Here is a 25316-nt window from a genome sequence, read left to right as displayed (position 1 = left end):
GCCGTCGGAAAGTTTCCAAAATTGCGAAATTTCCACATTGAGCAATTTCGCAAAAGTATGACGGATTTGGCCGCATTGACCTTACGGTTTTGTCTCTTGTTTTGTTTTTATAAATTTTTTGATTCAACATTACAAATCAAAAGGTGTTAAGTACAAATATGTAGTTCATAATAATTATTTTCCATCGTATTTCAGTCAGTCTCGGTACAAAAAGTATTGAGCTTGACCAAAGAGAATAGATAGTATAGAGGGGTCCTGTCATAGTAAATTTTGTAGTCACAGTAAATTTACTGCCATCTATCGACACACGACTAAAACTCAAAATGAAAACGTATAAAATTATCAAAAAAATTTATATATAAGGATAAATGATTTTATTATTTTTATATCATTTTGACGCATATTCATTCACTGATATCTACGAGTATGTGTTAAAACCGTTAAATATGAAACGGTGTCGTCACGCCATCTAGCCGAGCATAGGCTAAAGGTGTGTGCGCCATCTATCCGAGAATGACTTTTTCTTGATTTCCGAGGCACGTTTTTTCCTTAGACTTTATTCATTGACCGAAGCGAAGCGAAGGTCTACGTTTTGACTCGGGCATTTTGCTTTCGTATGTCCGGATGTTCTCCTCTACAGGTCGCAATTCTTAACCGATTCTCGTGAAATTTTGTGACCGAATTTTATGACTAAATAAAATTTTTTTGTCAATCCGGTTTTTGGAAATTTTTAAAAATGGCGGAGTCGTGATACCTGGCGCCTAAACAAATTGTCGTATCGATATCATAAGACTTTTTTCTTTTTGAGACATGTTTACAGAGTTAATAGCAAAAAATGCAGAAAAAAATTATCGCTGGTTTAGGCGGTATTTAGATATTTAATTTTAACTAATTTTAATTTGAGAAGGAGTAGCTAAATTTCGTCAACCCATCTAAGAACTATTTGGCTCAGTTTGTAAACGTTCGCTTTTTCTGTTTGCACAGAGGGTCTGGGTTCGATCCCCAGTAATTGTATGCTGGGATATTATAACTTTTTGTATTTTTTTACACATAAATTTCGTATTGTTTTTCTTTAATTCACTATACACCGTGTTTTTATTGAATTCCGTTAACTTCGGGGTATATAGTTAAGTACGTTTATAAGAACTAAATGGCATAGTTAATTTTCAAAAAAAAAAATTTTTTTTGTTTTCTTTTTTGTTTTTTTTTTTTGTTTAAAAAGTAATTAAATGTAGCATATAGCGTTGTTGTAACACGGGCATTACATTTAACTCAACCAAACAATTGAAATCTGTGACATATCAATGTCATTTCGTACATCAATCGACCGAGATTGTACTTAAGTTTAGTAGCAAATGTATGAACTCATTCTAAACACTAATCAATATGTAAGCCGGCCCTAAGGCAAGTGTACACGCTTGTAGAGGCCTATAGTAAAAAAATAAATTATGGATTATCTCAGAAATGGACTTAATTAGAACATCGGTGTCTTTGAGAAAGTTACTTGATTTAAGCTCAGGAATGCACCCTTGAAATTAACGGAAATAAAAAAAAACACGGTGTATTTAAAGCTCTTAGCACCATGTTATTTCAAGCTCTGCTCGCGAGGTCTACAGCTCACAGAGCCACTAGTCTTATACGAAGTTACATATGTCTTTGGCTTGACTGAAGTAGCCTGACAAATACGAACGTTTCCCAGAAAATACGATGGAAAACAATTATGCACTACATGTAGTTGCAGTTCAGTATGACATGACACCCTGATGGGCACACAATGTATCTCTGTAGTGCATTGGTATGTTTGTAGCTGTAAGTGAACTACATGAATGTATACAGTATTTATTTTCGCAGTAGAAGATGGCCGATGGGGTCGAAAAGTGCTCGAGTGGAGACCACGGACTAGCAAGCGCAGCGTAGGACGTCCACCCACAAGATGGACAGACGACCTAAAAAAATAATTAAAATTTAATCCGTTTATTTCATAAAAAAAAAGCATGCATATTACCTTGTTAAGGTCGCCGGAGGACGCTGGATGCGGGTCGCTTCCAACCGGTACGAATGGAGGTCCAAGGAGGCCTATGTTCAGCAGTGGACGTCTTATGGCTGAGATGATGATGATGATGGATACAGTATTTGTTGTCACGGCGACCTGTTTACGGCGTATCTTCTGGGAACAGTGACATAACAGCGGTAGCCGCCAAACGGCGCGCCAAACCTTGCACTCGGCATTCCGATGACGACGAAAGCTCGTCACCTGGGTTAGGGAATGGTCTAGATATGAGTGCAAGATCTAAGAAATATTAGTAACTAGCGACCCGCCCCGGTTTCGCAGGGGTTACACAAAACCTTAACAAATTATACACTCCCTCTTCGTCTTGTTTTCGTCTTCTTATTCTTATTCTAAATCTTCCTCAATAATCGCTCTATTGATAAGTGAAAACCGCATGAAAATGCGTCCAGTAGTTTTTGAGTTTATTACGAACATACATAGGTACATAGTACATACAGACAGACGCGGCGTGGGACTTTGTTTTATAAGGTATAGTGAAAGTGATGACAGCACCGAAAGCCATTATCACTATTATCAGTTTGCAGCTAAACCCTTGTCATGCCGGTCCTGAGTAGTGAGTAGCAATGTACAAATTGCAGAACATTCCCAAAAAGCGGAAACGTTCTCGAGAATGTTCTCAGAACATTCTGCAACATGGAAATTTATTGTTCCGCCATCTTGGATTTTTTCCAAAAAATATTTTTTGTCATAGGGATCTAGAGGCCTCTATCTCCCGCCATGACAAATCTCAGCGCGCTCGGACCAACTTGAAAAAATTAATAAAAAGTCGGCCATTTTGTTTTTTTTTTAATGCAGTTTGTTTTGTCTCGGGGCCCTCTAACCCTCTATGACATTTGGTCGAGTACCCCCCACCTATCACGCACCGTTTAAAAGTTGCCATACAAAATAGAAGTGGCCAGTTTTCCTGCAATTGTAGTATTTTTCCAAAAAAAAATTTTTCATAGGTATCTAGGGGACCCCGAGATTCCGTGACCAAAATTTCAGCGCGCTAGGACAAACTTGAAAAAATTAAAAAAAAAAGTCGGCCATATTGAAAAAAACATGGCCGCGTCAAAAACTGCCAGGGTCCCTCTATGACATTCTGTCGAGCACCCCCCACCTAGGTCTGACCGTTTGGCCGGGCCGTCATACATTTTTCTGACCGGAAGCGGTAGACCAAAAGTTGGAATTTTCTGGGGGTAAGGATACTACACCTAAACTATCGTGAATATTCATGGTATAAACTACGATAAATAAATAAATTCTCGTTCTCGAGAACATTCTCAGAAGTTACCGAGATATTCTCATGTGGAAAGTTTCGCAACCTTGGAAAGTTCTCGTGCGTGCATTACTAGTCCTGAGCTATACTGTTACATGGCTGGATGTAGAAAAATTCAGCCATTACAGTTCTCTTATTTATGGAGAAGGGATAACTTTCAGTGATATGTGTCAGATAAGCTGGTATCTAAATAACTTGTAACAGAAACAAATGTTTTCCTGTTATTTTGTTTTAATGTCGTTAACCGCGTGTTACGTTGTGAAATTGTGCACTAAATTTCCTTGCATGTATCCTAATGCTTAAAGGTAGTATGTGACTATATAATTCGTCTGTAGATACGTCGTTTTCCCCATCACATGTGTCAAAGCCAAGCCGATGACGCGTAATCTCATCGTCCATACGATCCCAGTGAGTTAAAGGTAAATGGCCAGTATATAAAGATAAACTGAACATTTAATTATATTATCTCTCTTACTCTCTTCTATAAAGACTGCCTTTTGAAAGCGATAAAACGAGATAAACGTACGTGTTGATTTTAAACCACTTCTGCCGGCGTATTATGGATGGTTTTATATCCATCTTTATCCACATGATAAAATAACTGTCACTTTTTAACACCGTGGGATAGAAAGTGACGGACACCGTTTTATCACGCTGTCATGTAGACAAAAACAACCATCATATCCGTACTGGAACGGAAATGCTCGAAACCACATTTACACGGTGTGTAATTTTACCAAGCCGACTATTTTATACAGCAATATTAATAAATCCCCTAGTACAGTTAGCTATAGTTAATAGTAGCGGGTGAGACTACCGTCAAGAGTATCATTATCTAAATAAATTCACAGATTTCGTGCCTCACACGACTATCGAGCACATTGGAAATGAATCTACGGAATTCGAAAAAATATTGTCGCTGAGCGACGAGAAAGTCTGGATAAGGAAAAAGTTACAAAATAAAACTACAACGTTGAAAAGAAGAGCCTTAACATAGGCCTCCCTCTCCCTCTCCCTCTCCCTCTCCCTCTCCCTCTCCCTCTCCCTCTCCCTCTCCCTCTCCCTCTCCCTCTCCCTCTCCCTCTCCCTCTCCCTCTCCCTCTCCCTACGCCCGTCTCAAACAGGATAGATAGAGTTAGACCAAGAAAAATCTGCAGCGATTTTGAAAGCCCACGCAGTGCAAGTGTTATTCTGCCGTCATAATCCCGATAATTCACAACAAACACCGATAACGAACTCTGCGAAACATGAAGTCATAAATGTCCTGTGAAAAATGTCGTTCTGACTTTTTGACTATTTTAAGGTTAAGCTACAGGGCAAACCCTTAACCCGATCGTCTTTGTTTTGGGCTCAAATTGTAGCTGACTAAATTGTCCAGAGCCGTTTTTCTCAAATTTTTGATATCATTCTTCGTTTCCAAATTATCGAGCACCAAAATCAAAAATTCGGAAAAAATTGAATTTTATTTTCACTATTTCGACCATAACTTTTTTTGTTTTTGACTTTCTCGAAAAATTATTTTTGCACCTTACAGCTCTCGTGATTATGCGTCTTTTGAGCCTATTTTTTAATATCATATCTTCACAACTTTCCGAGATATAAGGGGATCGCACTTTTTCGTGAAATCGGACCGTATACTGGAGCGAACGAAAAGACATTTCCAATGTCAAAAATTATAACAAGAGATATGTATCTGTATGTAGTAGAATAACTGTAGATGAGATTTAGGTATAAATTCTGTACTAACCGTAAAACCGCTGAACTAGTCCAGTAAGTATTACCATCACCCACACTGTCAACTGTACATCGGTGGACCTTATGCCTTTACCGAAGTACAGTTAGGAGTGTTAGGAGTGTTGCTGTTTGTACAAATATAAAGATGTGCTGCGCCACATGAAGAACTGCAACATTGACCCGCTTCTGTGGGAGAAGCAGGCGGCCGACCACCCTGTGTGGAGATCTTTTGTCATTAAACAAACTGATGACTTTGAATCTCGTCGACGTATGGAACTAGGGATGACTATCAGACGGGATGAGCTGACAGCCCGACCACCAGCGGCTATTAGGTGGGTGTAATTACACCAATGGTGTCCTTACCTGCCCGTTGTGTGCACGGGTCTTTGTTAATAAGATCGGCTACGCAAGCCACATGCGGGCACACGAACGTCTTCAGCAGCGGAGTTGAAACAGTCGCAGTGGTAGAAATCGGCCGGGAGAGTATATAATTGTCCTCAAGTTCAAAACGTCCTTGTATACTTAATAATAATAATAATAATTCAGCCTTTATACGTCCCACTGCTGGGCACAGGCCTCCTCTCATGCGCGAGAGGGCTTGGGCTATAGTCCCCACGCTAGCCCAATGCGGATTGGGGGCTTCACATACACCTTTCAATTTCTTCGCAGATGTATGCAGGTTTCCTCACGATGTTTTTCCTTCACCGAAAAGCTAGTGGTAAATATCAAATGATATTTCGTACATAAGTTCCGAAAAACTCATTGGTACGAGCCAGGATTTGAACCCACGACCTCCGGATTGAAAGTCGGGCGTCATATCCACTCGGCCACCACTGCTTCCTTGTATACTTACCTACCAATATTTTGTTAGGTTTATTTTGAGCTTTTTCTTTCATTTAAGTATATCCCTTTTTCTATCGAACATTCAAATAAAAGCCATAACCGGAGCGAAGATATTCAGGTTCATTTTGGACCATAAGGGAACTAAAACGACGGATCTATAGAAAAACGACGGATCTATAGATGCAGATATCGTTAACCGTATCAACACTGGATGGGTGAAGTGGTGTGAGCTCACGGGCGTTCTTTGCGATAAACGAATGCCAGTTCGTATTAAGGGCAAAGTTTATAAGGCAGCTGTGCGCCCGGCAATGACATACGGCTCTGAGTGTTGGCCACTCAAAAAAGACCAAGTCGCTAAACTGCATGCAGCGGAGATGAGGATGCTGAGATGGGCTGGCGGAGTAACGCTGTTGGATCATGTTAAGAATATCCACGTTAGAGGCAGTTTCAGAGTAAGGCCAATCGAAGAAAAACTCACCGAAAATCGACTCCGATGGTATGGCCACGTCATGAGGCGCCCACCAGACCACATGACGAGAAAGGTGCTAGAGATGAGTGAGAAGCCTAGGGGTCGCGGGAGGCCCAAGACAACATGGATAGGTCTTGTAAAAAAGAACCTTAAAGAAAAAAGAATACCACCAGAGACGACCCAGGACAGACGCTCCTGGCGACGCCATATAATTAGAGCCGACCCCAAGTAAATGGGATAAGGCTAGGAAGAAGAAGAAGAAGGGAGCTTAAACTAAATACGAGTATATAGTTGGGTGTTTTTCCGATATTATGTAAAACTGTTCTTGCAGATACTTTTGGCGCGTTTTTTTATCCGACACTATTGATGTTGACTGTACAGAGTGTACAGTGGTGACTAAAAGCGTGGTCATCCGTAGGCTATTGTATCACGTAATAATAATAAATCGGCTTAGCTAAAACCGCGTATTCTATTCGTGGAACGTTAAAGATAATGCGCAGGTTATTTGTGACAGGAGCTATTCTAGGACGGCGATTCTCAGCTCTCGCATAATGACGTCATCTATATATTGCATTAAACTATGATAATGATGAAGAAAACAGATCAGTCACGTAACTTTAGTCGTTTATGTCTCGTCAACTGGAGCAACACCTCCAGGAACAAGTGCACAGCGCATATCATACTATGGCCATGCGCCCTGCTTGCAAGACTACTTCTGCAAGGCTATGATGGTCGACTGTATAAATGATATGGCTGGATAAATGATGATAAAACGGACATTTTATCCAGTTTTTATTGATTTGTCGTCTTTTCCACTTTTGACAGCGATAGTCGTTAAACGATTAACTGCATAACATGGTCGTTGGATAATATGTCATTTGTCTACATTTCCAACTTAAACTTAGTGGATAAGTGGATAAGTTAAATTATATAAATGTCACTTGTCTAGATTTATACAGTTTTATAACATTCATACCGTTTTGTCCACTTAGACAACAATACACGGTAAGTGGCTACAATTGTTGGATAAGTAGACATAAAGTCGATTTTTGACAGCTAGCCTTTGATTAATTTATCGTAGTGCTCACTGGGTCACGATAAGCGCAGTTAAGAAGCTGTGATTAGTCTTAACTTAATTGATTAATTTGTGTTACGAAAATTAACTATGTAAATTGTATTGTATTGTAGTTATTGTACTTAAATCGTACACATATAAGTCTATAGCATTCGCTAACACACTTTCATGCATCTAACTTAAATAGAAATGGCTTAACTGTGGTAACACAATGGAAGCAATTAACTTTGGACTAATTACAGGTGCTTAACTATGTACAATTTTTTTGCAATTCACTCATAAGTCATAAGTGCTCTTGTGGTATATAAGTGGTGAAAATGCAATTTCTTGAAGTTAAAATATCAGTAGGTAAGTATCTGTTTTTTTTCTTAAACATAATATATACAATTTGAACTTTGAATTAAATTTGAATTTACATATAACATTATCAATACGTACATTATTTTAAGGGATGGCAAGATTATAATATCATTTCTTCTTGGCAGCTGCTGCTAGTTATCGGAGAAAAATAGCATAGATAACTCCAACGACGGGCCATTAAGGGCTACATGCAACCCATTTGATATGCCCAGCGAGGAGTTTCAGCACATATATATAGTGCGCAAAGAATTGGCACTCTATTTGTGTGCCAAACTCGACGCTGACCTCAAGCCTCAACATGGCGATGGATTGCCGGCACATTTTAAAGTAAAGATACTCGTATTATGTTGCACTATTCCACAAATCATTCTTGTCACCTTATTTAATAACGACATACCAACTTACAACTCTTTGTTTTAGGTTCTAACATCACTGCATCTACTGGCTGACGGTAGTTACCAAAGAGGAACTGGACAAGACCATGGAGAAGAAGTAGGAATATTTGAAGTTGAAGAAGTTAGAGAAGTTGAAGAAGTTGGAGAAATCGAAGTTGAAAAACTTGAAAAAGTTGGAGAATTTGAAGTTGAAGAAGTTAAATAAATTGGAGAAGTTTAAGTTGAAGAAGTTGAAGTTCAACAAGATGAAGATGTTGGAGAAGTTGAAGAAGGCTAGGAAGATAAAGAAGATGGAGAAGTTAAAAGTTGCTTTTTATTTATTCTCCATACAAACTTCCACCCCCATGTCATCTCTTTTTCACCCTTAAAGGTAGGTATGGCTAATAAAATTGGTCACAAATACATAAACATTCTTTATCTCTTACGAACTTTTAAATGATAAAAGGCAAGTCCCATTTCAAGAAATTATTGAACCCCTATACAAATTTCTACCCCTTGTTTACACCCTTAAGGGATGATTTCGGGGATTAAAACTATTCTATATCCCCACAACTCAAACTATCACCATACCAAATTTCATTTGAATCGGTTCAGCGGTTATTGATTGCCCATACAAAATTCCATTCCCCTTTTCGCCCCCTTAAGGGGTGAGTTCTGAGATAAAAAGTATCATATGTCCTTTCCCGGGAGTCAAACTACCCCTATACCAAATTTCAACTAAATCGGTTCAGCGGTTTAAGCGTGAAGAGGTAACAGACAGACAGTCAGACAGACACACTTTCGCATTTATAATACTAGCGTTTGCCCGCGACTTCGTCTGCGTGGAATTAGTGATAGCAGCTAAAGTAGGTAGGTATAGCGCCTGGATAATGCTAATAGCAATTATTCAATTCGCGCATTGCTTACTTCAATTATTAGGTAATTCATGAAATCTTTCAATTCCACCCCCCTTTGATTTTTTCCTTCCTTCCTTTGATGATTTCCGACATAAAAACTATCCTATATATGTCCTTCCCCGGGACTCAAACTATCTCTATACCAAATTTCAACTAAATCGATTCAGCGGCTTAAGCGTGAAGAGGTAACAGACAGACAGTCAGACAGACAGACAGACACACTTTCGCCTTTATAATACTAGCTTTTGCCCGCGACTTCGTCAGCGTGGAATTATTAATTTAGGTACGTAGCTATTATTTTATTCAATCTGCGGTTTGTTGATTCCCCATACAAACTTCAACCCCCCTTTTTCTTAAAGAGTGATTTCTTGAATGAGTAGCAGTGGTGGCCGAGTGGAAATGACGTCCGGCTTTCAATCCGGAGGTTGCGGGTTCAAATCCTGGCTCGTACCAATGAGTTTTTCGGAACTTATGTACGAAATATCATTTGATATTTACCACTAGCTTTTCGGTGAAGGAAAACATCGTGAGGAAACCTGCATACATCTGCGAATAAATTCAAAGGTGTATGTAAAGTCCCCAATCCGCGTTGGGCTAGCGTGGGGACTATTAGCCTAAGCCCTCTCGCGCATGAGAGGAGGCCTGTGCCCAGCAGTGGGACGTATATAGGCTGAATTATTAAATTATTATTCTTGAATGAAAACTACCCTTTGTCCTTCCCCGGGACTCAAACTATCTCCACACCAAATTTCGACTAAATTCTGCACCAGCGCCGGTCCTACACCGCGCGGACGGGACAGTTCCTATTGACAATGTTTGATGTGCAGTTGTTGTTAAGTCCCCATACAAAATTGCACCCCTTTAAGGCATGAAATGGTAGGCCCGTATTTTTTACGTTTATGCAAATAACTGACGGTCTTTCCACCGCTATACAACCGGCTGACGGTTTTTTTATTTATAATAGCATATTTATAATAGCATCTAAACTATCATCTGGCAAAGTATAAGCAGGCGATGATTGAAAAAAAATTTTTTTTTACATGTTTATGTTATCAACTGACGGTCTTTCCACAGCGATACAACCGGTTGACATTTTTTTAATTCACGATAGCATCTAAGAAACTATCATCTCAGACAAAGTATTAAGCGGGAGGCGATGACTGACGATATTTGCTCCTGCCGCAACATATAGGGCTAGTATAAGGTGACGCTTACGGGAAAGGGGCTGTGACCCTCGCTCTGGTTCTTTCCTTGTCCAACAAATATCACTGGCCATTTAGCGAGGTAATGCCGCCAGTATTTTTGGCACATTACGTCCGGGGTATAATCAGAGTGGGGGGTAATATTGTATTTGTTAAGTCATTTAGTTTTACTTATTACTAGAAGATGTACCTACATATTATTCGCTGGGTCGGAGAACCACGAATCGATCGCAACGCGCACCGTGGCCCAAAAAGAAACTTTCGGCAGACCAACTGTCACTTTTTACTAGCGAGGTTTAACTACGTATCCGTGCATTTAAAGTAATAATAATAAATAAAGCACCAGCTTCCATTATTAACTTTAATGCTGACTCTCCCTTCTATTCCAACATGTAACGGCAAAGGATTACACCTAATTTTCTTTGCAGGTGCATACATTTCTTCAAAGTAGGTATTTCCCTTTTGAGTTATTTTCTTTGGCGAACTGTCTAGCACTAGGTCTGCCCAATTGCTGCTCTTCACTGGTTTTTGGGAAGTTTTCTTAGTAGTTGATGTAGTATATCAGAGCCGCGATATGTTTACTCCTAACGTACACACAATCACATTTTCCACTCGTAACATAACGACTAGAATCAATCTGTAAAAAAGAAATTCTTTCTTTATTTTCTATTACATTATTACATTAATGGATCATAATATTATGTATGTACTACGTCAAAGATCGCAAAAACAGAAAAAACAGCTTACATTCAAGGATGTTTGTCACTGAAGTTTGACGAATTAGGTACACGAGCTTCAATGGTGTGGCTCTTATGATCTTCACATTTGATTTCTTTTAGGTACATCTTGCACATGTTAAGCCAAAACTTATTATTATCCTTTTGGAAAAACACGAAAAGTCTGCATTATTAACGACACTACAGTCATATCTAATACCTTTAAACGAGCAATTCTTGGATATTTATTTATTTATTTGCCTATATGAAATGCGTTATTCGATTTTTATTTCTTTACTTCTCGTAAAGTCAGCCATGAGAAAGTCCGTGTGTGTGTAGTACCTGAAATTTATTGATTGTGCCATTTGTGCCATTTTAGAGGGGAAATGAAGATTTACATGTTCGAATAGAATATATGTAAATTCATTGTAAATTACAATATTTCATTGAAATTATTTGTTCTCTTCGTAATGACAGCCAGCCATTTGACATTTCAAAGTCCGCTGTCATATCGCACCCAGCGAATAGGTTATGTTTAGAAATGTTTATTGTACTTAAGTTAATTAAAGTTATATAGGGAAGATAAAAAGAGTTAACTCCTTATGTTTGGAAACTTAAATTACACATTTTGTAACATACTCGTATCATTAGGTAATTAGAAAGGTATTCTCAAATAAATATGTAGATAATACTATGTTTTATTTTATGGTTATGTTTTATTTTCAAATAAACGATTTCTTTTTCTAAACTGCAACATTCCTAACTGTAGGTACATCGGTGGACCTTATTTCAAAAGGCATACAGTGCAGTTAACAGTGTGGGTGATTGTACAATTCTGCCGTGCTTATAACAAGAGCAGTAGAGTCAGACCAAGAAAAGGTTGCAGCGGATTTGATAGCCCACGCAGTGCAAGTGTTATTTTAAACGTCAAACTTCTATGAAATTATGACGTATAAATAACACTTGCACTGCGTGGGCTATCAAATCCGCTGCAGACTTTTCTTGGTCCGACTCTAACTCATTTTGAAGTGTCATTCAATTGGATACTTTGTACTTGTACAATATGTTCTACAATTGAAAGAGATTTCAAAATTAGTTACTGCTCTTAATAAGCACGGTAGAATTATTTATTTGATTTTGTCAGATCACCGTATTTTAGGTTATAAGGTCGACTACACAGTAAATTTTGTATGACATTACAAGCAAATATCAGCAATCGTGAATTAAGTATTATAGCCGAGTCTACTTTAGTCCGATAATGTAGCTTATTTCAAAGACTATGAACTCTAAGTACTAGAAATAAAGTAGATTTTGCGACATGATAAAGACGGTTAAATTTGAGGCGATGGAATAAAAGATTCACTTTAAAAAAACCTTATATAAACTCAATTAGAATCTATATTTCAAAATCTTAAACCATGGATAACTTTTAACTATCAATGCCACATGTGCATAAGTGGTGATTGCATGTCATTTAGCCAACTATTCATTAAAATACGCTTTTAAGTAAACTTGTTTAGAATTGATTTTTCAAAAGCTCAAACTATAGACAAATTTAACTGTCAATGACATATCTAGATAAGTGGTAGAATGTGGTTTAACCATCTTTTCTTTAAAATACACCTTAAGTCGTCGAGTATAAATATGATTTTTCAAAACCTCAAAACATGTCACGTTATCATTAGTCACATATACGTTATCCTCGCGAACTATTAATTAAAATACGCTTTAAGTAAACTTGTTTAGAATTGATTTTTCAAAAGCTCAAATCATGGATAAGTTTTAACTCTCAATGACATATGTGGATAAGTGGTAGAATGTGATTTAACCATCTTTTCTTTAAAATACACCTTAAGTCATCGAGTTTAAAATTGATTTTTATAAACCTCAAAACATATCACGCTATCATTAGCCAATTATACGTTTTCCTCGCGACTTTTTACCGAATTATATCATTTATCAGATAGTCGTCATATCATGCATTAAATGATTAATGATATGGTGACAAAACCATCATAGCCGTCCTGTATTATGTAAAATATACAAATTTTAAAACCATAACTACAATTTTTAGGGTTCCGTACCCAAAGGGTAAAACGGGACCCTAATTACTAAGACTCCGCTGTCCGTCCGTCCGTCCGTACGTCCGTCTGTCACCAGGCTGTATCTCACGAACCGTGATAGCTAGAGAGTTGAAATTTTCACAGATGATGTATTTCTGTTGCCGCTATAACAACAAATGCTAAAAACAGAATAAAATAAAGATTTAAGTGGGGCTCCCATACAACAAACGTGATTTTTGAGCGAAGTTAAGCAACGTCGGGCTGGGTCAGTATTTGGATGCGTGACCGTTTTTTTTTTTGCCGTTTTTTGCATTATGGTACGGAACCCTTCGTGCGCGAGTCCGACTGGCACTTGCCCGGTTTTTAGGTTTCCGTACACGAAGGATGACAACCGAAACCGTCCATTTGTCAGTCAGCGAGCTGCTTTTTAATCACAACTGACAGGCCTATTCGGATTTCGAGATAATCACAAGATCTCGAGACGATTTAGAGGTCAACTAGATCTAAATTAGATATCGACTAGATGTGACTTGGATATCTAAGTCATAATTTGTCGAAATCGTTCAAGAGGACCTCCAGAATCGCGGAAACGTCAAATTTGACATATCTATCTTACAAATATCTTTAAATTATCCGTATCGTAACTTGTTGAAGTCTAGTAGAAATCTAATTCATTTTCCGGATCGAGCCGTATGTTCGAAAACAATGCATTGTAGAGCTCTGTCAAGTTAGACCAAACTGTCAAAGAATTTAAATTCCTACCCTTTTTGTACTTTGTCACACCGACTTTCATATTGATTGTCATTGTGACATGGTACGAATTAGGTCGGAAATTAAATTCTTTGAGTGTACGCAGCTGTACAACGTAAAATGCGGTGTGACACACGCCTGTGCTAGTACAGTCAACAACAGAGCTATGAATACAGGCAAAGTGTCAAAAATATGTATACAGTACTTTATTGCCTGTACATTAAGGTCGTGTATACATATTTTTGGCACTTTGCCTGTATTTATAGCTCTGTTGTTGACTGTGCCTACTTTCTCTCATTCCTCAGAAGCAAGTGGACAAACATTAGAAAATGTGTCTGCTACTGTTTCGTTCTTAAAAAGTCTCGAAACCACGTCGACAAAGGCCTTTATTCTCAGTCCTCAGACAATCGCTAGTAAAGTTATTCGCGGCCAGCTGCCGCGCGTCCTCGCCCGAATAAACGTCTTCGGACCCTTTGTTTGTCGCTTTGTTGTTCGCCATCGGCCTTCAGACGGATGTTCTTTGCAATCATAAAACTGTTTCAGAGAATTGTGCAGATTGTTGCGATTTTATCTATCAATCGCAGTGTGTATATTCAGCATTAAATAATAGCGGATAAGGCTGCGCGTCAAAAGAAATAATTGGTGCGTCCAATACGGATATGATGGTCATTCACATGGGTAAAGCCATGGCTTTACTTATGCATAAGTAAAGTGGACGTATGATATCTTTGGTACCTAGATGATAACATTCGGAGTTTTATTTTTGACGAGTGCCAATTTAAATCCAACTAAAACATAACTTAGTGTTAGATCCTTTCGCATTTTCTCAAAGGTTAGCTGGAAGAGGTCCCTTTTAGGGATAAGTTCGCCTTTGTACATAACATTTTTATTTTTGTTTTGTCCGTTTTATGTAAACCTGATTATGTGCAATAAAGTGACATGCATACAAAACACAAATTTCATATATATGTAGTAGTAGGTACCGAAGGAATGAAGATCTATTTCCCGACATGACTCCCGGTGGGCCCGCTGATTTGAACTTCTCTGAACAGTGTGTGCGCACGATTCCAGAAACTTATTAGTGTTATACCTCCGTGCTTTGTCCCCCCAGACACATATATCACTTAAACAGTTTCTAAATGATTTACACCGCTCGTTGTCGCGTTTCGGGCGAAAATGTATTCTGCGAAAGGTGTGGCTTTACAGGAAAATTGGGCAGAAAATGCAGAGTGTAATTTGAGAGGTGATGAAATTGTATAGCGCTTCAAATGATAGTTTTTTTTGAGTTGCATTGTGTTGGTGCATCGAATGGGTAAAAATGAGTCAAACTGTAAAAACAGTGAAAAATAAAGGTTAAAACATTCAAACGGTAAAACACTGTTAGTGTATAGGTACAGTCAACTGTAAAAATATGGGTGCACAAATCGTCTCAAAAATATGTCCCATAGCTCTTATATCAGCGAATTAAGAACTATGGGACATATTTTTGAATAAGTTGGCTACACCCATATCACTCTCCGCGATTGTTGAGCAATTTAGGGTCCTAGCTAAATTAGATACTTACCTGCGCTTACGGCATGTCCAATTTTGCTAGAACCCTTAACAATCACGAACAGTGACTGTACATTGTCAATACACCACTGCCGAGACTCCACTGTCACTAACCATGTAGATTTGGTAGATTATGTTACGGCAGAAATGGATGCGCGCCGACAAGTAGACGCAGCTTACTTTGATTTTAGAAAGGCCTTTGATCTCGTCGACAACGACATCCTTCTGCAAAAGTTTGCTGCGATAGGTTTTGCACCTAAACTCTTGGGATTCTTCGCGAATTACCTGGATAATCGTAGCCAAGTTGTCAGGGTAAGAGGATATGAATCGGAACCGTACTACACTCGATCTGGGGTAAGCCAAGGGAGCACCCTTGGACCTAGGCAGTTTATTATAATGATAAATGACTTGCCGAGGGCTGTTAGGTCTGCTAAGTGCTTAATGTTTGCTGATGATCTCAAACTATTCTTGGGCGTAAGCAACATCACCGATTGTGTAGCACTCCAAAAAGATATAGATGCAGTGGTAAGGTGGAGTGAAGAAAATAAATTATATTTTAATGCAGCAAAATGTAAAGTTATTACTTTTACCAGAGCCCGGACGCCGATCTATGCTACATATACTTTAAGCGGCGATCAGATGGAACGTGTAACTGAGATTCGAGATCTGGGACTGTCACTAGACAGACAACTGGACTTCAGACAGCACGTGACTATGACATGCCAAAATGCAAGTAAAATGCTCGGATTTATAATGAGAGTAGCATATCAATTTTCGAATGTCAGAGTCGCAATCATGCTGTACAATGCGTTTGTTCGGAGTAGGTTAGAATTTGGAGCCATAATATGGAGTCCGCACGAATCGAAGTACACCACTATGGTAGAAAAAATACAGCGCAAATACGCTAGGTTTTTGTATAAACGTCAGTACGGATACTACCCATATCTGTATCCGTCGCTATTCGTATCAGGGATGGTAGGGCTGGATACGCTAGAGTTCAGGAGAAAGACGCTGACGTTGATCCACTACTATAAACTACTCAATGGTAGAGTTAGTGGTTCGGCGGTGTTAGAGCGGGTAGGGCTAGCGGTGCCGGCTCGGAGCGCTCGGGACGGCTCGGGACAGGCTGTCGCGCCGCGTCGCCGGCCGCCGCTGTTCGCGCGAAGCGTGGCGCGTACTCGCCGCACTGACAACGCGCCGACGCGCCGGGCGTGTGCGCTTCTTAATGACATGGGCCAGCACCTCCCGGAGGTCGACGTATTCGCTGACAGTATAGGGACGTTTGTGAGGCTTGTGGCGCTGTATCTTAACAATTGCTCTACATAGAATGGTATTTAATGTATTATGATTATAGTGACGCGAATTGTATTTGACTATTTATTTCTTATTTTATTTTTCTATTTTTTATTTCTTTGTTGACTTTTATCTTTATTTATCAAATGACATTTATATTAGAATAAGCTTGATGTGATGACATTTTTTTTTCTTTATGTATAATTTTTTTATTGAATGTATTGAATTTTTTAAATGTTTTAATGTTAATAATGTAATTAATGTGTAAGTGTTTTGGTCCAGCACTGTAAACTTGCATGTGGTTTTAAATAAATGAAATGAAATGAAATACACAATATTAAAACCTGTATATTGTACATGGGAAGGTATACATATGTATTATGTATTTAAGTCTGATGCACGAAATCATTTTACTTATACAGTAAAATCAGTTCACGTATCAATTAAAATTTACTATTGCTATCATATTACACCTACCTAACTCCCCTGTTTGTAATAATAACTCTACTCTCGAAAGCTACTGCCAATCTACAACTCATCTCTGATCAATTTAAACACATATTACTTTTTATAATTGCAACTGTAAACACAAATTGATACAAAACAAGTGAAATATCACATCTGTATCAACGGTAGAGCTGACGATTTATGCGTTTAATTAAATTTTCGCAATAATTTACGACATCTGATTTCTCTGAGCCTGTCAACTCCCACACGAACAGTCGTACACTGGGCGTAGTATCTTATAGTCTGAAGACAAATCGACGGGCAAAATAAGAGTTCCTATGTTAAATATATAGGTACATGCAATTATGTTCTTTAATCAGTTTTTAAACATATAAAATTATAAAATGTTCTATAATAATATTTATCGTAAAACACACGAGTGTTAAGCACACGAATGTTCCTCTTACCAAAAAACGTATGTTAGATACAATTTACGTTCACATTTTACCCAAATTTTATCAGAAAAAATGTTGAATTGACCAGCAAAAACTACTAACACAAAAAAAACTTAAATTGTAACGCTCAAACTACAATTTCTATTATAAGAATGTAATCGTGGCCATGTAACTGCGGTGACTACTTTTCACGAACACCCGCTGATGCGTCACAGAATAAAGGGCCAACGTCTGAGTATAGTGCGTGACGCACTGCACTAGTGCACGAGCCGAGCCAGCCAAGTTCTGTTCCCTATACTACTGAAGCACCATTTCAATGTGTTTAATAAAGCGCTGTCTTTTATGGTTGTAATTATAAATTGTGGGTGCTTAATTTGAGCAGAGTATGTTTGGGATATCTAAGTTTGAGGTATGCCTACATTGCCTACATCCGACATCGAAATCTGGCCTGTTTTATTTCTGTGGTTGCCAGATCTTGGAACTTGATAATTAAATGAAATGCCATTTTAGAATAGATCACTTTTTATGATAGGTATAGTTAGGTTAGTTTGACTATTTCCTGATGTGACCAACCGACCGTTTCATTAAATGATTGCCAATGCCAAATAAAAATCCAAATAATTTTTAGTAGAGTTAGACCAAGAAAACTCTGCAGCGATTTTGATATGATGCTTTCTCGGTCTAACTCTATGTTGTTTAAAACTTAACTATGGCAAATTCCCCTATTTGATAGTTTTGGTTTCGTTTGGTGAACTATTTATTACACTTCTCTTCCAAAGTGTGCCAACCCCTGACTCTAGCTATGATATGGATCTATGGATCATAACTAACAAGCGTTGGCGCCGCTATCTGATGGGCTGGGGTGCGCGTGCGTTCATTTTTATTTCCGCCTCTTATGATATCTGCCCGTGATGTCATTTCGAGTAGGATACTAGGCTAGAACTAGAGATATAGTATTCAAAACATTACATTTTTAAAATAGGTATTTATCAGTTATTTTATTAAGCAAAGAACTGTCGAAAACACCGGTTTTAAAAGGCAGTAGGCATGTGGCACCCCTTCGAAATGGAAGTTTCTAAAGGCCCGCTTATCATCAGGTGGGGCTCGTAAGTTAATGTGGTTATTGTCTAGTAGAGATACGAGCGTTATGTAGAGTAATATTTCATTTTTAATATCAAATTATATTTTTAAATTACTCGTACGTGTTTAACTGGTTACTCAGTCACTGATTCGCACTAAACGCTTTGCTTCTAGCTTTGTTATGCGAAATGAAATGACAGTTCTTGTAAATCTATTCTCCCCACTGTAACTGGTATCGTTTCAAATCGAGAGTGAACAGAAATGCTTATTTTAGGTAAGCACGCCTAGACCGCATCGGCACGGCACTTACCAGGTGAGATTCTGCTCAAATGCAAACCTTTATCCAATAAAGAGAAGTAAAGTGCTACGCAGACTATACGAGGCTTTCATGCAGCTACGAAGGGGCCTACGGCGTAGCGCTTTTGTATAGTTTAAAAAGTGTACCATGAATACATAATATACGGCTCGATTCCGAAAATGAATTAGATTTCTACTAGACTTCAACAAGTTACGATACGGATAATTTAAAGATATTTACGCGATTTATACGCGATTCTGGAGGTCCTCTTGAACGATTTCGACAAGTTATGACTTAGATATCCAAGTCACATCTAGTCGATCTAGTTGATCTCTAAATCGTCTCAAGAACTTGTGAGTATCTTGAAATCCGAATAGCCCTGATAGTACGCTTTTGGTAAACATCAATGGTATGGTATATAGCAAACAAAGAGCGGAGAATTAATTAAAGAATCGTTACAAGCAGATGAAGACTAAACAAATTTAATGAAAGTCCATTTTAACACTTCATTCACCATCTGACCTTGTTCCAACACGACAGAAGATGTCACCAAAAGGAAACGCACGAGTTAACCTAAATCAGACAATAATACTGAAAACCAAAACGATATAAATGTACTATCAAATCCAATGCAATTTCAACCTTGTTACGTTGGGATTAAGTATAAATTACTTTCCAGTTTTGTGGTGGTTATGTTTAATGTTTTTAGTATGTAAAAGTTGACAATGAACCTGGCATGAAGCCAACTCAGAGCTGGACGCGTAGCCAACGTCCCAATCGTTAACGCTCCGTAGTCATTTCTCTCTATCACCTTCCCCGCTAGTGCGACAGTGAAAGTTGCGTTTCGTTCGCTACGGAGCGTTAACGATTGCACGTTGGCTACGCACCCAGTTGTTTCCAACGCTATTTGAGCGTATTCGCTCAGGGAACTGTGGATACTTGTTATAGCATGTTACTAGGGATAGTTACGAGTGTAACCTATTGTTATGAGCCAGGGTTCAAACCACTACCTCTTGTTAAGAAGCATAACGTCTTACCGCTCGGCTGATGCGTGAACTGAAGCGATTATACATTATATGTAGGTACCTATAAACATGGAACTTATGTATAAAATTCTTCGGTGAAAAGAAACATCGTGAGGAAATTTCATACAGCTAGGATGAAAATCAAATTGGGTATTAAATATAAATCTCGGATAATAGGAACAGTGAAACGTATGTTTTACATATGAGATACCAGCTGTTTCCCTGCACGGGAAAGTGAAACTCCCTTAGGAACGAAATGTATCATTTTCAACCCGCTTCATGGATAAACAATGATCTACATTCACAGCAAAATAAAAGCTATTTTAAATAACAATTCTGAAAATTTAGCTCTAAACGGTGGGCATCAGCTATTTATTTATTTTTATTGCTGCATTTTCTGTAAATTCCATCCTAAACGATAAATGTACTAAATAACTTACCGAATTTCATGAATTATTGTCTGTTTTACTACCCGAAGTGGAATGTCCAAGTATTCATACTAACGCATATTTATATTTACTCACGCAAATGGTTCCTGGAATTTAACCAATAAACTTTACGACTGAGATTTACAGGCATTAAATATTAATAATACTCAGGTACTTACATATAAAGGTTTGATATCATTTGCTCTTAAATTTTATGGATGGCAATGTCTTTAAATTTTAAATCAATTTTATGTTTCATATGAATGATAAAATGAGACTCCGTCCCATATTACATTTAAATTGCCGTCTGTAAAAAAACGGTAAGTAGGTATATCGGAAACGAACATAATAACGTCAGGGGGGGGGGGGGGGTACCTATGAGAAACATGCAATTATCAGTTAGTTTTGCCCCGCGGGGCAAGAAAAACAGTAGACTTTAACGCATTCACTGCCAGGGGGCGAGGCCTAGGAACAAACTTGTATGACGGTGGAATAAAATTTTTAATTTTTTTTTTTTCGTGAAGTACCACTTGGCACGAAAACTTAGTGTGGACCAAATCTGATAATTCCCTATAAATGTTTCTCTTGCCCCGGTGTTTCTCTTACCCTATCTGACCTTAATTGTTTTATTTCAGACGCACCAATTGCAAGTTTCAAAATTACCCCGCTTTTGAAGTAATCCCAATGCACCTTCTATTATTTTTATGGTTCAATCGATTTAAAGCAAAAAAGTTTAACTCAGATTAAATTAAAGGCGTATTATCCAACTCTCATTCAATCTTAGTAATATAATGTATTATAGTGTTCTATAAAGAGCCGTATCATTCAGGCAAGTCTGTCATCGGAGCCTGGCTTGTGCGGACTGCCCGCTCCTCAACACTTCTGCGCTACTGGTACATTTGGGGAATCGCATTCATTTTTGTTTATTTATTTTATTGAAATGTTTGTTTGAACTTTGTTTGTATAAAAAAGCGTGTTATGCTATGAAAATGTCAGGTTTTTTGTTATTAAATAAGTGGTAATGATTAGAGACAATAGTAGATTGATAACCACTCAAGATTGAAAGGCACTCATTTCTGCCGAGGTAGTTTGGCGCTCGAACGCAGTGAGAGCATCAATAGTCCGAGGCTGAAATGATGCCTTTCACCCGAGTTAAACACTCTATTTTTCATTTCGAATACTAGGAAAGTAAAATGCATGTGTTTTTTTTTTAAATATGACTAAATATAATTTTTTATAGTATTTTTTGAGGGTACTTTCAATTAACAATTTAGGCTAAAGTATTCGTTATTTATGGAATGGGGAGTCAAATATCAGAATGGAAATTGTATAACAAATCCATTTATATCCAAAATTCAATTGCTTACCGTAATAAAATATATAAAATCGTAGTTACTTGGAACCTGAAATGTTCTAGTGCAGAAACGTATCATTTTCTGCACATCTTTTAGAACAACAATGACCCTATTTCAGAGCATGAGAAATGAAAAGTATGTTTACATGTCAAATATTGTTAAAGATGTTCTGGTATTTCGTGAAACAGAAAACCGTCCCTTGCATGCATCGGACCCGACGTCGGCTCGTGATAAATAGTAGCCAGTGGCCGAGTGGATCTAATTGGCCTTTTAAGAGTAGGTACGGCGACTCTTATCGTTAAGCATCTGCTAGACGATCTCATCCCGGATAAGCCCCCAGACCGCGTGCCCTAATAGGTCTGGATAGACCGGGCATAGACACGGTACAAGTGACGCCCGCACAACCCCATGTTTCTGAGAAAAATCTTAACTCCGCGATGTACAAATATCAGCCCACGTTACAGAGACATTTAGCGGGCATTTGAAAAACTAAACTTTGTACATATTTGATTGTCATGCATAAGCATTGTGTGTTGCTTGCAAACAGTTACAAATAAGAAACCACGTAAGTATTAAGATTTTTAAAGCTTAAAAACAGAACGTGGTTTTCACAATATGGAATGAAGATAAAAAGTGTAGAAACCACATTAATAAATTCCTTTACTTTATCACTTCGCACCACGCCTTTACTTTACGCAAATAGTTCACATTTACCAAGTCTAGCCTAGACTTAGACGGGACTAAAATAGATAGTTATCGTCCTCAGTTGATTCTGTTTGTTAATAAAAACTGAACACGTTAAATATGTGTAATAAAAATCTCGAGTAAAACAAACGTTATTTATTAATTATCATACACATTTGAACGTATGTATAACATAAATTACACTATGTAGGTCAAATTTGAGTATAAACAAAACATTTTATTTAACATTTACTGATGCACCATACCATAGTCCAATGTGCCAAACGCAGAGGAGATCGGTATATATTACCTAACTCAAATGGCGTTGGAAAATTTGTTACCTACTTGTACATAATTATGGCCAGGCTAGTGATTGGTTGCAGGTAAAAGAAGCAAAGTTCAATGAGTTGGTAACATTCAAATACACTTCTAGCTAATATTATCAGGTTATATTTTTTAGTTGCACAAGTTTTATTCTTAGTCGCATTCTTAGCATTTAATACAATCGTTCGCCATCAAAAGGCGCTCCATCCAGCTCCGGTTGGCGCACACCTTCAGGCGGCAACCCCCAGCGCGGCCGGCAACCATTGTGCGCGTGGTAGCGAGGCAGGCGGTTGTCGCGGACCATTTCGTACGCTAGTCGGGCTACACCGTTCTGGTAGTCGCTGATGCCGGTCTTCCAGAGACAGGGGCGGACGTAGCCGTATACTGGAAGTTGAATGTCGACGTTAGAAACATCAAAGTCAGGAAGACAAAGTATGAAATTTGACTCAGGATTTTTTATAGCTATGACGGCCTCTCCCTCTACGCCTTCAGTAGAATAACATTTTATTTTATTACGGGCAAGTGTGAAAATAAAATTAGCTGCCGTGTACTTAAGTACATATTATTGTTTTGCGCAACACCATAGTGAGAAATATCTAGACTAGAGTTAGACCATGAAAAGTCTGCAGCGATTTTGATAGCCCACGCAGTGCAAGTGTTATTAATACTAAAATTTGGGTTACGGTTTAAAGTTTTAATTTCACCAAAAAATATACTTTTTGGTGAAATTAAAACTTTAAACCGTAACCCAAATTTTTGGGTCCCAAAATAACATACAAAAAGTGTCAAGAAAGAGTTGATTCACTCAATAACAACCATAATCGCCTTTTCATATTGTTTTGCATCCAACGTTACAGTAAAATGAAGCGTCAACCAAGTCAGGCGCTACAATTTCTACTAAGGATTTGACAGCATGGACAGAGACTCCCCAGAGGTCAATAGTTTTTTTGACATTAATTGATTTAAACGCCTTTATTACATCTGAGGTACAAACATGTTCAAAATGAAGGTCTCCACAACACTCTGGAGCGTTATGTTTTAATAGTGTAACAGCAGATGAGGGTGATGAATTTAAATCCTTAGTTGTGGATACTGGTACCTCGGTGAAAAATTTTTCAAATTCTGTAGCTACTTCTAAATTGGAATCTATAATTTTGATATCAATGTTTAGTTTAAGCTCTTTAATTGTGTGTTTAGAGCGACCAGTCTCCACATTTATAACTTTCCAGGTTGCTTTAACAATGTCGGAACTACTTTTTATTTTCTGACTTAGATAATTTCGCTTAGCTATATGACAATCTACTTTAAACTTCTTCGAATACTCCTTCACATGTTCTTTAAATTCATCACTCTGATTAAACCGCCGTTCCTCATATAAGGCATACAGTTCACGTCTTCTTTGATGTAAGTCCGCAGTAGCCCACTCACTAAAAACAGATGCACCACTAACTACGACCGATTTTGAGGTGAATATCGCATTATAATGATCCATAAAAGTGCGAAAGAATGAATTATACATACTATTAGGACTCATATCGGAAGACAAAAAGGGTAGCGCCTGAACTAAACTTAGTTTCATTCTTTCCACGCGGTCCGAGGTTACTGGTACAAAAGTTATTTGTTTTCTCATGGTATTTTTCCTTAATGCCTCAAATACCATTAATTGACCTAAGTGGTCTGATTCTAAATTGCTGATAACTTTTTTAGCAATAGGAAAAATATCTGTGAAAATATTATCTATACAGGTTGCACTAGTAGCAGTCACTCTAGTGGGCTCCATAAACATGTGGTTGAGATTACAAGATTTAAAAAGATTCAATAATCTACAAGACATTGTTGAATTTTCCATAATATTTACATTAAAGTCGCCGCATATAAGCAATTTCTTACTAGAAGATGATATTTTAAGTAGGGCAGATTCCATTATGTTTTCAAATAATTCAAAATTACTTAATGGCGGCCTATACACACAGACAACAATAAATTGCTCTAATTCTACTGCACTTAGTTCTATAGTCCGTTCAACAGACATGGATACAATGTCCTTACGTTCCTTAAATTTTAACTGACTATTTAATATAATTAATGACCCACCATGTATGGAACTAAGTCTGGTGAACGAACTTCCCGCCTGGTGATTATTAAATTGGGGCATTAATTCATTATTATTTAACCAATGTTCAGTAAGACATAAAATATCAATATTAAAATCATTCAAAAAAAGTTCTATCTGTAATTTTTTTCCTCTAATACATTGAATATTTTGATGCACCAGGTGGATATACTTTCCATGTTTGCAGTATTTTTCATTATATTTATTTAAAACTAAATTGCCAGAGACAGAATCTTTTGTCTTAACACCTAGTTTAAATCTATTAAATCATTGGTTATGACTGGAACCAATTCCATGTTCATACTGGGCTGCTCAATAGGAGCAGAATTGTCTGCCAAATTCTTGGCAGAAATGTCAAGTAAATATGATAGCGATAAAGCTATTTGTCTTTTGTAATAATTTGAAAGGCAACACTTGCCTTTAGTCAAAAA

General features: G+C 37.8%; 1 long non-coding RNA gene across 1 annotated transcript in view; it reads left to right on the top strand.

Annotated features, from left to right (window-relative positions):
• The first annotated feature begins 5787 nt into the window (after nt 1–5787).
• Nucleotides 5788–25316, top strand: part of LOC134794725 (uncharacterized) — an 82375-nt gene continuing 62846 nt past the window's right edge. The window contains exon 1 of the long non-coding RNA XR_010144713.1: nt 5788–5906. This is a non-coding gene — a long non-coding RNA (uncharacterized LOC134794725). The remainder of the gene's footprint in view (nt 5907–25316) is intronic.

Source organism: Cydia splendana, chromosome 11 (assembly GCF_910591565.1).
Source record: "Cydia splendana chromosome 11, ilCydSple1.2, whole genome shotgun sequence".
In the NCBI taxonomy this organism is placed as follows: Eukaryota; Metazoa; Arthropoda; class Insecta; order Lepidoptera; family Tortricidae; genus Cydia; species Cydia splendana.
This window is presented reverse-complemented; position numbering and strand designations above follow the sequence as displayed.